This window comes from Nipponia nippon, unplaced genomic scaffold (genome assembly GCF_047370975.1).
Source record: "Nipponia nippon isolate SJK-2023a ecotype South Korea unplaced genomic scaffold, ASM4737097v1 scaffold_1, whole genome shotgun sequence".
NCBI classification, from domain to species: domain Eukaryota; kingdom Metazoa; phylum Chordata; class Aves; order Pelecaniformes; family Threskiornithidae; genus Nipponia; species Nipponia nippon.
Genome location: NW_028262290.1, coordinates 43,908,960 through 43,925,533, shown reverse-complemented (window position 1 = coordinate 43,925,533; position 16,574 = coordinate 43,908,960). Strand labels below are relative to the sequence as shown.

Below are 16,574 nucleotides of genomic sequence, written 5' to 3'. Positions count from 1 at the left end.
TTGGAATGGCTGCCAAAAAGATCAATGCCGTACACTGGATGCCTCTGGCCACCAAATTTCTGCCCTTGAGCTGCTGCCTTCTTTAAGCTGGCACAATAGTTCAGGTAGTTTCTTGCTGAGCTGGGTCAGGATACTTATTCAGGCTAAAATTGGTTCCCAATAGCTAATTTCCCCATGCAGCCCAATATATAGCTTGCAACTCCTCTTGTATATGTGAAGAAGCAGACACCATGGAGATGTCAGTGAAGAGATGGTGGCAAGGGAGAGGCAGGACTGCATCTTCCAGAAGCAATGCTGACTTACAGTGTTCACAAATATGTGGCTGCAGATGAGATTGTGATGCCCTCTGCCCATCCTAACAGCATTTGAGTTCACTGGCCATTTCAACCATGTTGACAGAGGTGTAAGAACAGATAAAAATATCCTCATATTTCTCTAAACATAAAAGCCAAAGGCAGAGGGAGCAATTCATTAGTGCATGGAGAGTGAAAGGAACTAAATAACTTTATGAGGGATGCCCTGCTCTTCTGCCCTCCTTCCCAGGAGGTCGAGAGAGAATTGGCTCAGCAGGAGGTGGGCCCAGTACTGCGTGTGCTACTGCTCCATCTCTCCTGTCTCCTCTCCTGTTTTCCTTCCTCCACAATTCTCATTTCATTATCATCATCGCAGGAATTTGAATATGTTGCTGAGCAAACTGCACAAGGCTTCTGCAGCAGTTGTGCTAGCACTCACCTGCTAAGCAGCACCAAGACATGCAAAACCCGGCTGAAGGCTAGGCAAAGGCTATATTTCCCAAGCCCTTTCTTCCCTCCCCTTCTAAATAAAAAACTATAAAGTAGATTTCAGCTGCCAGACATGATGCTTTAGAGATTTTATAAAACACTGTGAAAAAATGTGTTACTAAAACTAGTGGATCTAAGATAAGCAGATCTTCTTGTCCCAGACAAAGACCCTTAGCTGTTTGAGGGGGAAGACTAAGAGTAGGGATAGCCTCTCACACTGCCTGCCTGCAACATATGGACCTTTACTAAATCTGATTTGAGCAGGTTTAACTTATTTGGATTAAGCCCTACTAAATATTTGGAGAGTAATTCAGATTAAAAAAAAGAAAAAAAAAAAAAAGACCAACCTCCCCTTTATCTTCTGTATGACACAGTGTCAGCTCTGTAGGGCAGAAGAATAAATACTGCAGACAATGCTGGTAAAGAAAGAAGAATATAGATGTCTCTGACAAATGGCTCCAGTGACACAGTCGAAGAACTCCCACTCAGTTATCCGAAGCAGCTACCTATCTAAAATGAGCTTCACAAGTACTTTAATCCCTAGTTCAATTTTCCTCTAGTAGAAGATTACTTAAACAACAAAATGATGGAGAACTAAACAACAAGGACTTCATTGTCCCATTAGGTGCCATTGCTTTTTCAGTCCTGTTCACCTCACCTTTCTCTCTATAATCTCTTTTTATGTTGTCGAGTCCATTGGCAGAGACCTTCTCTTTTGCTATCTGTGGAAATCTTCTTTTCTACTATCATTATTAACAGTAATAACACTAAATGAGTCAAGGAGAAAATTTAAGTAGGAAAGATAACAAGCTGAGTGGAGGAGGGAGAAAAATTGTTGAAAGGACTGTTGAGTGAGTGCAGAAGTGATGCAGAGAAGAGGAAAGATGCAAGGCACAGAAGGGTTAAGAGAGGAGGAAAAGAAAGTCTGAGTCAATGCAGAGTAGGAGGACGTGATTAAGAAGAAATCAAAAAGTTGAATGTTAAAAGGAAGGAAGAATTTTGTTACAGTGAACTCAGAAGGGCAAGGAGAAAGAAATGGAAAGACAAAATCCTGAATAGGCTGAAGGAAGGAAGGAAGGAAGTTGTACTCCACACCTTTTCTATAATGTGAAGAAACTGAAGTAAATGAAGAAGAAATTGGAACAGACTAGGCAGAGAAGAAGGAACAGATAGTGAGCTGGGGTAGGAGAGGAAATTAGGAAAAGTAAAAAATCTGTGTTTGATATATGGAGGGGAAGAAGCTGAGGGATATAGGTATTGTTCTAAATATTATATTCACCTTATTTTCTTAGAAAATGAAGGGTTCTTTCCACAGGAAATGTTAAGTTGGAGTTGAACAACAGAAAAGGGAAGTAAAAAAAAACCCAAACCCCCAAACTTTTAAAAACTGGTGGAAGGGCTTTTACAAGAGAAACACTGCTTTAAATATAATAATTTATGGAGAAACACCATTGTCAAAATGTCACCACATACATACCTGCAACACATACACATAAGTCAGATACATTTCGTACACTCTTCTCAAATATGAATTGTCTTAAATAGATTTTGTTTGGTATATTAGTTGGATTTTATGCTATTACTAGCTGAAAAAATCCCAAAGCAAAACATTTTCTCTGGCACAGGTTATTATATTGTCATTTGGCTTGCCACTGAAGTAAGTGAAAGATGATGAACTTGGCTTTGCTGTTGCATAACCACAGATGATGTTCTTTAGCTATTATCTACTCATGAAACAATCCCAAGCTTTTATAAATTGACTCTGAGCATTTCTGAAGCATGACACATTCATAGCTTTCTAATGTCTAAAAGCTAAAGACATTGGCTTGTCTTTTTCCCCCTATTCTCTTAGATCGTTCCTATCCTTCTGAAATGCCCTGCATACCCCTTTTTTGTAATACCTGAGTGCCTTTCACTGTCATCAGCTTCCAGTACATCCATAGTTCTCTTTTCATTTTTCTTGAATACTGTTCTGATACATCTGTACATCTTGAAAGTGTGTTGAGCATGCATTAGTGCAGTCATAAAGCTAAAGGACGCATTTGAGAACAGCACTTCTCATACCACAGAAACACCAAAGCTCGTTAGTTTTTGTCCCTGAAGGAATATTGGCGCCATCAGAGAGTACTGGTTAAACAGGACATATGGATCCTGCAGGAGTCCATCAAAAAATTCAACAGAAATAATACAGGTTTCCAGGCAGCCTGCCTTGACAAGGCACTAGCCAGTTGGCTGGCAATGGAGTGGGCAGCCAGCTCCCTGGGATCCTCCACTTCTCTGTTGGAGCAGCTGGCTCCTCGGGCAGCCAATAAGCCAGCGCAGCAGCTGGGCAGCTGAGCATCCAGGAAAGCAGTCAGAGAGGTGGGAAGCAAAGGAGTTTGGCAGCTGGCAAATCAAAAGAGATGTTAGAGAGATCTCATTCCCATGAAGAGTGTCAAGTTTCTAACTTTTCATCGTGATCCAGGAGGAAATATATACACGTGTGTGTGTGTGTGTATGTGTGTCTATATATATGTAAAAAAAGGTAATATATATGTATGCCTATGTGTATGTACAGCTATTTTAAAATGCTATTTCTTGTGAGAAACTAAATCCTTATTCCATCTGGCTGTAATGAATTGTTGCTGTCCTCTGCCATGAAGTTTCTAAGTAGGCAACTAGAGGCCAAAATTAGGGAAGCTAATTTCAAGGAGTCCAGGTAATTAAAGGAAATGTCATGACATTGTTGTCACTGCACATTATGATGATTAAATATGATCCAGGGGATGGGGTTAAACTGAGACAGTGTAGCTTTTTTAGTCCTGCATTAAACAATGATCACTAAATGCTTTTTAAAGCTTTATTAACTATGAGGAAAATAGGAAGGCAAGAGGAAATAAGTACAAGTAATATATTCATATTTACAAATATATATGCATGTGCAGTAGGTCTTCTGTGTCAGCAATAGTTGTTCTTACATTTCTCCTGCTCTTATTCTTTGTGATAAAAAAAAATCCTCAGTTTGGCAGTCTTCAGAAAAAAAGACAAAAGATGAGTTGAGAGGATCTTGAGCTCTTTCTGAGGACTTTCTGATCCTTGTTCTTTAAACAAAAGGGCAAATTAAGGGAAAGATTAAAGAAAAGAATAACAAAGGCAGGAAATGCTGTGGTCTGTCTCTAGTATGGACATCACCGCTTCAGCCAGAGGAGCAAGCTCTCTGTCTTGGCAGCTGCTGAAGGAGGTGGCCAGCAGAGCCACATGAATATGCTGAGGATGTTGCTTTCAGCTGGTCAAAAGCTCAAGCAGTGTTTTGAGGGATGCAGTCCTGGCTGGATGGACCAACCTTCTTGGTTTCATCTGTCCAATGTACAGAGTAGGGAAGAGAGGGAAGACTGCAGCAGAGACACACAGGTGTCTTGAAGGCACAGATGACTGACCAGAAGGACAAACAATACAAAGCCACAGTTAACACTTTTTAAAAACTGTTTTCCTCCCCTCATATTTATGACAAGGGGAAATTACAACAAGAAAGAAGTGAAGTATAAAAGAAGCAGAAAACCTCCTCATTTAAAGATTTGGTTGTCTTGGATGTGGAAACCACTCCTTCCCCTAAGTCTTAAACAAGTACAGAAAAACGTAATATTTTATTTTCTTTTAAATAAATAATTTTTCAAATATTATTTATTAGATAAAGGCAAATTAAAGACACTCTCCTGAAAAAAGAAATAAATCTAAAGTTAGCAATATAATATTTCTTGTATTGATAGTGAAATGTTTCTTCTCTTCTAAAGTACCTAAATAATTTAATACAGTAAACCTGCAACATAAATATAGCTATCAATGCCAGCATGCTTTGATCTTCTTAATACTGGCAGGCCTCTGTTGCCTCCCACTCTTTATTTTGTTAACAGTAATTTAAGCAATAATCCTTTCCAGATAAAATGATTACAAATTTATGAAAATAGTCTTTTACAAAATTCAAACAAACATTCATAAGCTTGCCAGGCAGCTTTACTGGCCTTGTACTTCCACGGTGCACGACTCTCAAATCCTTGGTCTGTGCCGAGGGGTTTCCTGATGCAAGCGAGTAGCAGTTCCTGGGGACAGTAGACGCTGTTTGCTAGATGGTGCCAAAATCTCTTGCTCTGCTGAACTGCGAGCATGACATCACTTCCCGCGCTCATTTTGCCTCTGTGGATGCACGAGCCCTGCTCAGTCCATAGGTCTAAAAAGTGGCCCCAGTCACATCACCAGGGTCAGGGTAGGAGCTTAGCACGCTTCTACCTGGATACAAAAAAGAGGCAAACATGCTCCAAACACATGGAAGTAGCTTGTTAGTTTTTTTGGACTTGCCTATATAAAAAAGAATAAAATAAATATTCCCTAATAATTTCCCATATGTTCCTATGACATATAGCTGCTTAATACTGCCAGAAATTCTTTTTTCATTAATTTAGTTTTTTGAACTGTAAATCAGCACATTTTATTTCTCATGATTGGTCTTAACTTTTTTGGGGGGGAGTTCAAGTTTCCAAAGTTTCATTTACTGCTCCAAGGACCTGGAAAACATTCATTTTAATGCATGAAAAATGAAATTTTAAGCTATCTATCTATTGAATCAATATCCTGTTTTTACATAGAACATCAGTTTTCATCTTACTTGGTGAATCTAGATTATATAGGGATTATTTATAGAAAAAAGATGTCAGCTGAAGTAATTCAAATCCCTATGTATATTTGGCAACACAAATATCATGGATGAAATTTGAGGCTTGTGAAAAAGTACATCAGTTAATTTGTAAGAGGACCTAACTTCTCTCAACATGTTTAGGAAGGTCTATAAAGCATTTACTAAAAAAATGGAATAAAAATAATTTCTACCTTCCAAATTTGTTATGTATGCCTAATTCCCTAATCTAGAGTCCAAATAATGCAATTGAAGGATAAACCTGCACACAGCAAAAAACTGTATTTTTGTGTTAGTTATAACACAGCTGCAATTACGGCATCAGTCATTTTACATTAATGCTATCATCTTTAGCTACATCATCTTTATCATCTATAGCTACAACTTCTAATAAAGTTAGTGACATCAAGCCATTGAAGACCTCCTGAAAATTAGTTTTGAAGTATTTATTTGTAGGTATGCAGATCTTCTGAACTCTGAACAATCAAAATAAAGATGTTGAAGAAAATTACTTAGTTCATTATTACATTTGTTCGTCCTGTACACTTAGTACCCTCATTAAAGGCTATTCAGACATTAGAGATAAGTGTTTTAGATAGCACTAAGAGGTTAGGCACTTATTTTGCTTTGCCTTTCATTAATTTCATAGGTGCTGGTAGGGACAATCTCCTTTACACATTTAGATGGGTAGAACACTCATGCAGCAAGTGTTTTGCTGTTTTTTTCTATCAGGGCCAATGTGATAATGATAAACAAAAATGCAGCAATCAGTACCTTTCATTGAGAAGATCTCACGGTACTTCTTCTCACAAGATTTGTGCCATGAGCAAGGAATTTCTCCCTCAGGCAACCAAGTTATCTCGTACTTGGGAATTCCAATTTGTCAGTCCCCTGGAGCTCTCCCAGCCAGGTGTTTTCTGTTGAAAACATGAGTGCAGTCTCATATGAATCACATCAATGGAGACCTGTGTTATAATAGACAAAAACGTCTAAGTAATATGAAGAAAAGCTAGCACAAAAGGTACACATTTCATATGGTGTAATACTCTCACTTTAAAAAAATCATCATGAGACTCAGTAGGCTGATAAGATATATATCATCTTTAACAGTGTAGCCTGTTCAATTTCAGGTAAATTATGTAATTTCTAGTGCATTGTCTTAGTGGGATAGTAATGTTAGCTTATTTGTTACCAATAGATGGCAGTGATCACTCAGTTTCCTGCAGGAGTAAAAGCTGTGGAACAAGTCAGGTGTCAGGAGATGGGTAGGTATTAAGGCAGATCCTTCTGTAAATCCCAGAGTTATTGTTATTATTATTGTGCTTTTAACCATACTTTCATACGTTCTGGTATCCCATAGTCCTTGGATTAAGGAAACTGCTTTTGATCCCTGCTTTGAAACCAACTCCATGTCCTGGTATCAGCCTACTGGACTGAAGCCTTCCCAGTGAGCTATTCATCCCTTCTCTGGAGGCAAGCAGATGCATGTACTTCCTTTCCTACCTTATATTACATGGTTTGTAGGCATCTCTTCTCTGCAGCCTTCCCTTTCTGCTTTCCAACGTGTCTCTCATGCTTAATGGACAGCTACCACGGGTGACTCAGCAGGCAGTCACAGCTCTCTTTGGAATGGCACACCCATTTTGCAGAGTTGATGGACAATAATGTTTGGGGGATGAGAATGGCGAATTGTCTGAATAAACAGTTTTGTGTCACTGGTGATGGAAAGAATCACCTCACCTGTGTATGACATCAATTCAAAATTTCTCTCATTTTGTGTGAGAAAAACAGAAATCAGCTAGGATTGCTGTGCTATCGGCGTGAAAGCAACAGAAGAGAAAAGCAAATCTTCACCAAGTCGCTGTTTGTCTTTTTCTGTTCCAGATGCTGCTTCCTGGGCTTGAGTCCTCCGTAGCTCTCAGCAGTGTGGATGTATTTGCTTGAGTGACTCAGAACATGCAAACATTCATGTTTGCTTCTCACAAAGATCAGCCAGCTCCTTGAAGGGTCTGAGTATGCAAATGGTGAAATATGCAACACACTCAAAATTTCCTCTTCCAGCACTTGCACAGCTTACTGAGACACAAAGTGACTTCAGCTCAAATCTTATCTCTGACAGCTGTGCCTTCCCCAGCATATTTCAGTCCATATCAAACCATCTCATAGCTTTGGTAAAGGGGTGAACTATTTTCTTTGTTTTAACTACTTCCATGGCTACTCTCAGTTATTTACTTTTCACTGTCTTAAAGGAAAATGGACCCTTCCCAACCATTTATTGAGTCTTCAGGAGTTTTTGAATTGACCAGTCACCATAGATCCATTAAAGGACTTCTTATACATGTAAGTCCTGCTTTAAACACCTACGTCCAAACTGTAGATCCTCAAAATATCACACTTACCTGTCACCTAATCATGGTTCCACCTGTAGTGTGAAGGCACTTCTGCTTCCATAGAGTCTTCTAAATATTTGATGATCAGCCAGGCATCAGCACTGTACCAAATGTCCAGCAAGATTAACAAATGAAGACTTTCCTTGCTGAGGCAGATCTCAGAACAGTATTTACACACATGGACCCCAAAGGAGAAACAACAGTCACAGCACATTTTTACTCATTAGCACAGTGGTTACAGATTTACCTGGAATGAAGAAAATCAAAGTTAATTCCCTTTTCTACCTGAGAACTGTTCAGACCACAGCTCTGAAGAGAATGCCCTAACTCCAAGCTATAAAAATTTTTACACTTTCCAGCTGCTCCAATCTGTATAGCTGAAAATTCACAGTAACAGAGGCTGATCCCACTCCTCCCCTTCCCTAAAAACTTCCCAAGCCATTAATTCATTTTCTCCTTCCATTTGTCACCTTCTCTTTCCCACCACCATTTGGATTGCATGAGTTTTCCTAACTACAGGACAAGTGTCATGGATATGAACACCATCAGGAAGAAATACCCTCTTTTCAGCCTCGAGCTAAGCTCCTAACTTCCAGTAGGAACTAGTGATAGCTGCAGATCCGTGTCAGAGCCTTATAGAAAGACAAAAGGAATGTCTCCCTATAGTACTGCAAGTGCCAACTGAATTTCCACTTCATTTCTAGTACAACTGACTGAATTTGTATCCGTGACATTTTCCCTAGATGCAGAAGTCTCCTCTACTCAAAGGACTCGGTTGTCCAGATCTCAGCTGCAGTACTCTAATTAACACGGACCAGTGAATATGTGAGGACAACTATTCTTTATTAATTTTGGTTACAGTATCTTAGGATGGGAACATCTTGGGGTTTTTAGACAGATCACGGTAGGGATGAATGGGTTTTCCTCACATACCAAGTAGCATTAAGAACTCCCCATGTGAGACAGGAGCTCTTTTGTACTAGACACTTTCATAGGAAACAAAGTCTTGCCTGAAGGAATTCTCTATATAAATAGACAGACAAAAAAGGTGGAAGTGTTGCTATCTCTGTTTTACAAGTGAGACACCAAGGTACAAAAAGATAAAATGGCTTGTTTACTTATGCCCACAGGAGTAACAGAAACTGATCCAAGATCTCTGAAGTCCCATATCACCACCTTAAAGACAAAACATTATTATGCCTGTTATAAGTGAGCTGGAAAACCAGGTGAATTGATATCAAGTTAACCTAACATGGGAAACCAGGTGAATTGATATCAGGTTAACCTAACATGGGAAAGAAAAGGGCGAACTGTGAAAAACTGCAGAGGCGCTACATGACTGGACCACAAAATGGCAGATGAAGTTCAATGTAAATAAATGGATGATGATTCATTTGGGGAAAAATAATTCTACCTGATAAAATTAAGCTCTGAGCTGACAATTAGCACTCAGGAGTAATATGTTGGGGCTGTGAATAGTACCTTCAAGAAACTGCAGTTCAGAGCACAGAAGCAGTCAGAAAAAACCCAAACCAATTGTTAGGAGTTAGTAGTAAAGGAATAGAGAAGAAAGCTATAGAGCACAAAGCACTGTTCTGCCACCTACAAATCTTCAGTTTACTTACACTGTGTGTGTATTCTGGTTCTCTTGTCTCAGAAAAGACAAAGTAAAACTGAAAAAATACTTAGAAGTGGACAACCAGGCTGGTCAAAGGTATTGAGTGGCTCCTACCCTGAGGACCAAAGAACTTTTTAAGCTGGAAAAGAGAAAATTGTGGGACATTATGCCAGAGGTCTACAAATTCATGAGTGTCACAGACAGAGAGGTTGGATTGTTCACTTTGTCTTCCATTACAAGAAACCAGGGAGCATCAAATGTTTCTAGAAGGACTCAGGTCAAAGCAAACGAAAGACAACCATACACCATGCATGAGATATTTGAGCTATGCTCTTCCTTGCCACAGTGTGCTGTGGATGCTGAAAGTTAACATGAGTTTAAAGGAAGACCGGACAAGCCCTCAGAAAAGGCATTCATCAAAGGTCACTAATTACACAAAGAAACGTGTCTTAAAAGATACACAAATGTATATACAGTTCAAACAGTTGTGACTAAGTTTGTAAGACACAGAAACATCTCATTTTTTTTCTTTATTTGGACAGTATATTCAGAAAAAAATCAGCCTATCTTTACATTGACGTTTTGGATCAACCTTTGTAAAATACATCTAACTACATCTGTTCGCACTGGTATTTTTACCAGTGAAAAGTTTATATTATTCCTCTAAGAAAAGTTATGCATATGTTTTGTATATTACACCTGGCAGCAAATACCTTTTTGAACTTGGTTACCTCCATCCTTACCTTGAAACATGGAAGAGGTGTACCAAAAGACCAGGTTCCTGTTCAAGAAAAATTGGTTTCAATTTGTCCTAAAAATAGAAGAGGGAAACACAAATAAACATATGTTTAATCTGTTGGTAGTTATCTGACACATATGATATAATGGTGGCTGGAGATCTTTCATTTTCTTTGAAATGCCATGAGATTTAAATTCAGTCTGTGCAAGCTGTAGCCCCATTAATAAGCTGCCGTTGCAGACCTTCATCATACCACAATAGAAGGGGATTCCAAGACCTACATACAGCGTGATACTTAAACTTAATTCTGACCACAGAAGATAACTGCTAAACACTTTGCCCTAAAGGCTACATTTATTTTTCCCCCATTCTTGTACTTTCTCTAGCACTGCTCTAGCAGCTTTCTGCTCTAGCTGAGGCAGCTCTATGATTTGTTTAATTCCTGCCTTTTGCTTTTGTGTACCTTGGTCCTCCTTCCACTCCCTACTTTGCATTGACTCCTTCATCAAAATCTTGGAAGCGTTCATAGTCTCACCTGGCCCATCATTGTAGAGGAGAGAACGAAGCCATTAAGAGAATTTAAAAATGTTCAGACAGAACTATCCAGAGTAATTCTGAACAATTTACAAGGGAAGAGATAGCAAGAGCTGGATGCAGTCTAAACACAAGATGCAAGGAAGAAGGAAGATACTGCAAACAGATATAAATCGCAGACAAAGTCAGGAATATTGCCAACAGCAGCAGAGAACAAGACCACACTGCAGTGGAAGTTAAGGCAAGTAACTATCCTTAATTGGATACGAAGGAGAGGAGGCTGGACTTAGAATGGAATGAACTGACTTAAAAGACAAATCAGAGAGATTGGTATAACAACAGTAACTAGAAATGGTGGGAGCTAATGGAATCATCTACACAAGGATTTCTTTTTTTTTTTCTTTGAAAATAATCACAAATTTTAGTTTTTAACCTCTCGCCTGTCTCCTGAGAGTTCTCCCAAGACTATAAAAAGTGCCATAGATTGTCATGGCAGTAGTTTTAGCGGGATATTCATTGTATTTTGCATTAGAACCACAAGTGAGTACTTCGATTGAGGAGGCTATGGAACAGCACATAAGCAATGGAAAAGGGGACAAACACACCAGCCAGCAGAACATAAAAGCCCAAGGGGAGGGAGCGTTGTCCCAAGTTATTTTTCCCTGCAGACTAAGTGAAAAGGGAGTCACAGGTGATCTTCCAGAAATACCACTATCATTACTTCCTCTTTGCAAGGGCAAAGCACATTTTAGGATTTGTCTGTCTTTCATCCTTGTGTTGAAGAGAGTGGACTGGTCAAGGGGGTGAAGAGAAGTCTATTCTGCAGTGATTAGCATGCCACAGGCCACTAGCATATTACCTGGGCAGGTTTGGATAACTATGATTTGTTGTACTCTTTGGTTTCACGCTGCTGTCTGAAAGCATGCAAAGAAGATGAGGCAGAATTCCTTGAAATGCTGCCACTAAAGAGAGGTTGTAGAAAAACTGGTACAGCACCAAGTGGGGCAGGCCACCTTCTCTGTATTTATCAGTTTCTGCAGAGCTTCCAACAATGATATTAGCACTAATGCTATCCTCAGTTTAAATCTGATCTTCATGAAATTTTAAGTATAGATGTTTTTTTGATCATTAATTATGGAAAAAACATTTGTATTTTTATGCAGAGGAGATAATGCTTTCTATATGTCCAACAGTAGTCATATGGCCCTGTAGAGGGCCAGCTGGGACAGAGAGAGAGTAAGGGATACCCAGCTCTACCTAGTACTCAGAGCTTGTTTACTGTAGAGAGTTTTGTGGTACAGAAAATCATTGAAAGTAGTTTGACAGGAGATAAGTCGCCCCTATCAAGGACAGAAAGCAAAGATGGGAAGAAGTGTTTACAAGTCCTTTTACGGTGGTCTTAACCTAGCTGAGTTTTGTCTGTTTAAAAATTATGTCGTTCTAGGCTATGTTCTAAAAGCTTTAGCTTTAGCAATGCTAGGAAACATGCAGGCAGACTTTGGCTCACTCCAGATCCTGTTACAACAGTGAATATAGCAGAATTGCCTTGCATTAAATGTATTAAATTCTTTGTTATTAATAAATAATTTATTATTATTATTAAATTTATTAAATATAGCAGAATTGCCTTGCAATAAATTTATGCTCACATAAATGACACATGATAAAATACACCAAAAGTTAAAAGCTATTCATAGGATTTCCCCAGCTCAGAGAAACTTAGAGCAACCCCATTTTATTCTTTCACTCACTACACCCGAAATCAGGAAATGTACTCAATGACTTTTTTGCCTCAGTCTTCACTGGCAAGTTCTCTAGCCACACCACCCAAGTCACAGAATGTAAAGGCAGGGACTGGGAGAATGAAGAACCACCCACTGTAGGAGAAGATCAGGTTCAAGACCATCTAAGGAACCTGAAGGTGCACAAGTCCATGGGACCTGATGAGATGCATCTGCAGGTCCTGAGGAAACTGGCGGATTAAGTTGCTAAGCCACTATCCATCGTATTTGAGAGGTCATGGCAGTGTGATGAAGTTCCCACTGACTGGAAAAGGGAAAACATAACCCTCATTTTTAAAAAGAAAAAAAAGGAAGACCTGGGGAACTACAGGCCAGTCAGCCTCACCTCTGTGCCCAGCAAGATCATGGAGCAGATTCTCCTGGAAACTATGCTAAGGCACATGGAAAATAAGGAGGTGATTGGTGACAGCCAGTATGGCTTCACTAAGAGCAAATCATGCCTGACAAATTTGGTGGCCTTCTACGATGGGGTTACAGTGTTGGTGGATAAGGGAAGAGCAACAGATGTCATCTACCTGGACTTGTGCAAAGCATTTGACATTGTTCCGCATGACATCCTTGTCTCTAAATTGGAGAGACGTGGATTCGACGGATGGACCACTCAGTGGATAAGGAATTGGCTGGATGGTCATGCTCAAAGAGTTTCAGTCAACGGCTCAATGTCCAGGTGGAGATCAGCGATAAGTAGCATTCCTCAGGGATCAGTATTGGGACTGGCGCTGTTTAACATCTTTGTCAGTGACATGGACAGTGGGATTGAATGCACCCACAGCAAGTTTGCTGATGACTCCAAGCTGTGTGGTGCGGTCAACACTCTGGAGGGACGGGATACCATCCAGAGGGACCTTGACAGGCTGGAGAGGTGGACCCATGCAAACCTCATGAAGTTCAACAAGGCCAAGTGCAAGGTCCTGCACATGGGTCAGGGAAATCTCAAGCACAAATACAGAATGGATTGAGGGCAGCTCTGAGGAGAAAGACTTGGGGGTGTTGGTTGATGAGAAGCTCAACATGACCCAGCAATGTGCGCTTGCAGCCCAGAAAGCCAACCGTATCCTGGGCTGCATCAAAAGAAGCATGGCCAGCAGGTCAAGGGAGGTGATTCTCCCCCTCTACTCCGCTTTCATGAGACCCCACCTGGAGTACTGCATTCAGCTCTGGGGCCCCCAACATAAGAAGGACATGGACCTGTTGGAGCAAGTCCAAAGGAGGACCACAAAGATGATTAAAGGGATGGAACACCTCTGCTATGAGGAAAAGCTGAAAGAGCTGGGGCTATTCAGTCTGAAGAAGAGAAGGCTCTGCGGAGACCTTATTGCGGCCTTCCAGTACCTGAAGGGGGCCTACAAGAGAGTTGGAGAGGGACTTTTTAGCAGGGACTGTAGTCATAGGAGAAGGAGTAATGGCTTTAAACTGAATCAGGGTAGATTTAGATTAGATATAAGGAAGAAATTCTTCACCATGAAGGTGGTGAGGCACTGGAACAGGCTGCCCAGAGAAGCTGTGGATGGCCCATCCCTGGAAACATTCAAGGCCAGGCTGGATGGAGCTTTGAGCAACGTAGTCTAGTGGAAGATGTCTCTGGCCATGGCAGGGGGTTGGAACCAGGTGATCTTTAAGGTCCCTTCCAACCCAAACCATTCTATGATTCTATGAAATTCAAGCTGTGACTGTTTAGATGTGAAGGTAGAAAACGTGATGCAGAACTGAATAACTTCAAATGGGACTTCCCTAACTCTGTTTTTAGAAGAAACAGACCTGATATTATTTCCCATGTAAGCTAGTGTAGCCTGGGTATGCTCAGCAGAACTAGTAATTACCGTGGTACAAAAAGCCCATGTAAGACAAAAGGAAAATGGCAAATAATCTGTTGTATTTTTCTCCATAGGATGCCTCCAACATGCAACGCACAGCTGAATTGGGCAAAACCTGAACCCAAAACACAGAACTTGCGGTCAATGTCCTTTGTAACACCTCATTCCTCTATTGAACGTGTTTGGCAGTTGGTACCAATAACATCCCATCCAACATTATTCTCCTTTCAATACTGTTCGAAAGAAGAGAATGGAAAAGAAAGGATAGAATGTGAAACAGATGAGACAAAGAAAACAAGTTGGATTTTCTCTGCCCTCCTGCCTTATCTTACATAACTGATCAGCCAGGAATCTTGTAAAAATGAGTGTACATATATTACCTTGTTTCTCTTCATATATAAATCTCTGTTTAATATGGCATTAGATTTGTTTTATGCTTTGAGTCTGAAGTATCAGCCTAGACTCCAGAAGAATAGATCATTTTTTTGGCATGTATTTCACTAGATTTTATTCCAGTGTAAAATTTTAACTCAGCTGTGGCCCAGACTTCCGCAGCTGACTCAGTGCATGACATCCATAAATAATGTAATTTATGACACAGAACTTAATGCCACCAAGACAAGGCAGCACAAAGTTTTCTTGGATCAGAATGGCTTTTTTCATGTGAGCTTTGATTGATAGGTGTTAACAATTTCTCTTTGACCTTTTTAGAAAGGAGTTCAGACTTCTCTCTCCTGAACACCAGCTACAGGCTGCCTTGATGATTTCTTGAGTCTCCAGTCAGTGCTGGAAGAGTTGCCAGCACAACCTTACTGCTGTTTATTTATGAGTTTCATTGGTTTCTCATTCACTTCTGAATAAATCCAGAGTCATTACTGCTTACCTTAAATCTGCATGAGTTTTTCACTTCAGAAACATAAGAGTCTACCTCTTTTTTCCATCTGTTACAGTAGCTCTGAAACATTTAAGCTCTTCATCTAAGTGGCTTCAGAAGAATTTTTATGATTGTATTGGCTTCTAGGTCACAGTGCCAGATTCATTGCTGTCCTCGAACATACGTCTGAAAGGAGAAGAAGTCATTAAGAGGCTGAAAATACACTTTTTTATTTTGAATTCTTAGAAAAGCAAGAAAACATTATATTTAATTCCATACTGAGATCTATAACAAGCATATATCATAATGGACTTAATATATTATAATCAATCCATTCATAATAAATACTAGTAAATCAAGATTATTTGTTGAGCCCAGGTGTCAAACAATCTGTTGCTCTAACTATACCTTTCTTGATTTAGTGAGAGATCCACAGAGAGTACACAACAGCAGTTCAGTCATTATATAACCGATATTTAGATTAGGAACAGTCTCCTAATTAGTGAGGTCCCATGCATAATATGCAGACCTTTAAAAGAGAAAATCAACCCAGAGTAGTTACTCACTGTCAGAAATGTAACATCAGTACTTGGTTGGTATCTCTCTTTAGAAAAGCAAATCATTCCATGGGTTTCAAAGATCAGAGCTGCTCTGTCCATTTATTCTCCTCTCTGTTTTATAAGAGAGATGATTGTACTTGAATTGGTAAAATGCTTAATTTAAGCATTACTTGAGTTAATAGATGAGAGTTATAGTCTGTTACCAAATGCACCGGGATGGGAGGGAGGGAGAGGGGATACAAACTGAGGTCAGTGCTATCACCACTTGGCAAGTCACCAGTCAGGATCATTTCCAGGTCACACAGAGCAGTTGCAGTGGATGCTGACCCTGTTAACTGTAGGTGGTTTAGCTCCTCTGGTAGCTTTTTTTAAGATTCCTTCTCTCTGGTGTGTCCTGACATAACTAGAAGAAAGTTTGCAGAAGATTTTGGGGCTAGGTTTAAATCTATTCATTTCAAAGGCAAGACTATGTTAAAGTAAAAAATCAGTCAACATGCCATAAAGGAACAAATGCATTTTAATATTTCATCCATAATTTGCAGCTGTTGTATAGGCTCCATTCTGGAATAGTTATCTTAGTGATAACATAGATTTGTTGAGTCATGACAGATACATAATACCTTTCTTTCCTGGTTTCTGGCTAACTTGCCATGATGCTGATTAGAAAATTTCTCTTGTAAAACTGAAACATTTCATAATAACACGTAAGTATTAAAATACAACACAATCTGTCAGTAAACAAGAATTAAATCTTAGAAGAATAAACTTGTTCTCAGGCATATAAATAGGAGGTAC

General features: G+C 39.7%; 1 long non-coding RNA gene across 1 annotated transcript; it reads right to left on the bottom strand.

Moving 5' to 3' along the window:
• Nucleotides 1-9,531: 9,531 nt before the first annotated feature.
• LOC148057351 (uncharacterized) lies at nt 9,532-15,398 on the bottom strand. The gene is made up of 3 exons (XR_015699517.1): nt 15,229-15,398; nt 10,200-10,267; nt 9,532-9,595 (listed from the first exon to the last, which is right to left on the bottom strand). It is a non-coding gene; the product is annotated as an uncharacterized LOC148057351 (long non-coding RNA).
• Nucleotides 15,399-16,574: the final 1,176 nt, after the last annotated feature.